Raw genomic sequence first — 2409 nt, forward strand, 5'->3', positions numbered from 1 at the left:
AGTAAAAATAAATACTATTAATAGGCCATCCCTCGCATGTATGCGGAGCCGCTGATGAAAGGAGAAGGCAGCGGCAAAGGGACAGCCTGCATTAACTTTCTCCTTTCTCCCTCCCTTCCCCTCCTTTGGAAAAGGGCTGGTGCAAGATGCTCCCAGCCAGCTGCAAACAGCTGCAAGATCCTGCCCTGCTCGGCGCGGTCCCCCTCGCAGAGTCAATCTCCCCCTCTCCGAGTCGTGCAGCCGAGGTGTGAAGGTCGGGTGGGGGGAGGATTTGCCCGCAACCCCCACCGCCAGCATCACCCCTTCCCGCATGCAGCCCAGCCCGGGGGGCAGCTGCCACCGCCGGGGGGTTGTTGTTTTACCTGGCTTTAATGCTCGAGGATCAGCTTGCTTCCCCCCGTTTTTATTTTTTTCCTTCCCAGTCCTTCCAGTCCTTGGTGTTAAGCCTCATTCCTCGGTGAGCATTGCTAATAACGTTGGCAGATAGCTGGCATCGACTTGCACTTAATATTCCTGCCCCATTGGATCTGCTGATAAATCTCAACTCTGACGTCAAAGTCTTCACTTATATTCATGATCCAAGTCTGTGAATCAGAGCCGCTGTGATCAGAATAACAACAAGGCTGGCTCCCTGCTCCACATCCACATCCACACCCGCAGGCACGAGGGGCTGCGCGCACCCGCACGCACCCCTGCACGCACCCCTGCACGCACCCATGCACGCACCCGCCCCGCCGTTCATTCATCAGCTCTCCCGCCACCCCGACGCACCTCCCCAAGGTCGGGGCCCTCCGCACCTGCGTTCTGCGGATGCAGTTTGGGTGCCAGCCAGGCCCCGGCGCCTCGCAAAGGCGGCCGGGCAAGGTTTATTTTTACCGCTTGTGCCGAGGGACGCGGGGATCTGAAGGGAGGGAGGGGGGGGGCAATCCGGCGTGGTGTGGCTCGGCTGCCCCGCTCTTCAAGGGCAATGCCCAGGGACAGCAGTGCCGGTCCCCCTGCACCCCCAGAAGCCGGCAGCTGGGGGTCTTCAGGGGACACCGTGCAACCAGGCTGGGGCAGATGCATCGCCCCGCGGGGGGAGACGTCGCACCCCAGAGCCTGCGCCCCGCACGGGTTCCTTTCAGCCAGTTTAAAAGCTGGGATGAGGAGGACTGACACCCGGGAGCTTCGCGTGGGCTGCCCAGCCCAGCACCAACCCTCCTGCGCCGGGGGACCTGCCCGAGGATGATGGCTGCGGGGGTCTGTCCCCATCCCCGCACCGCAGCACCCACCCCTCCCACCAAGGTTTCCTTCCCGACTATTTGGGAAAGGATCTGCCTGGAAAGGTACAAATCCCAAAAGCACGATTATTTTTTCCGGCCACAAATGGCTCTGTGATTCAGAGAAGGAGCAGGATCTTCAAAGCAGGGATGCTCAGCTCCCGTGTCGGCAATACTTCAGCTACACCTTCTCCCCCCTTTCCTACTGGTTTCATAACACTCCAGCTTCACTCCTTCATCCCCCTCTCTCTTCCAGGCTGTAGCTATGCAGCGCAGCGAGCTCGATGCCGGGAAGGATTTCCAGTTCCTGATGTGCAAAGATATTTAGGTGAGTAACGGTGGTTTTGGCTGAACCCAGTCGCCCCAGTTAGGAGCATCTGGGTTCTTAATCAGGCCAAGCCCCGTCCCAGGGGACTAGAATCGTCATCTACCTGGGGCCACCGGCCGCGTGACTGAGCGCCGTTGTGTGCCGAGTGACATGAGCAGCATGAAAAGGGGCGGAGGAAATCTGAGCGAAGAGCTGAATGAATTCGCTCCCGCTCCCAGTAATTACGCACCGCCTGGGAACGGGGAGGCGGGTGAGGAGCTCTGATTGACTCCCATCGGCAGCTGCCTCTGCCAGGAGGTGGGTGCAGAATTCGGGCTGGACCGAGCTGCTGCGGCAGAGGGGATGTGGCGGCCGTGCGGGGCGCTCTGCGGGGACACAGCCCACCCAGGGCCCCCGGGGTGCAACGAGTGCGGGCAGCCTCAGCCCAGGCAGGCTGATGGGCCACCAGCAGCTGCAGGTGTGAGCAGGGACGGCCCTGTTGTCCCAAATGGATCTGCTGGGGGCTGCCAAATCCCCCACCTGGCAGAGGGGAGGCTGCTGCAGCTCCGGGGTCCCCAGGTCCAGCCAGCAGCGAGGCTGAGCAGGGATGGGCACACGCAGACACGCTGTGCATCCACCCAGTAAGTGCCCTCAGACACCCAGTTGCCCCAGTGTGGCCCTTGGATCCCTTCATCCGTAGCTGCCCCTTGCAGCACCCCAAGGGGGCTCAGGTGACCCCAAACCCCCTCTTCTACCAGCGGCTGGCTTGGACCTCCCGCTGCCTCCAGCATCCAACCCCTCCTGCAGTCTCACGCACCCTGGTGTCTCGGTTGATCCCCAGGC

This window comes from Charadrius vociferus, unplaced genomic scaffold (genome assembly GCF_000708025.1).
Source record: "Charadrius vociferus isolate BGI_N301 unplaced genomic scaffold, ASM70802v2 scaffold506, whole genome shotgun sequence".
NCBI lineage: Eukaryota > Metazoa > Chordata > Aves > Charadriiformes > Charadriidae > Charadrius > Charadrius vociferus.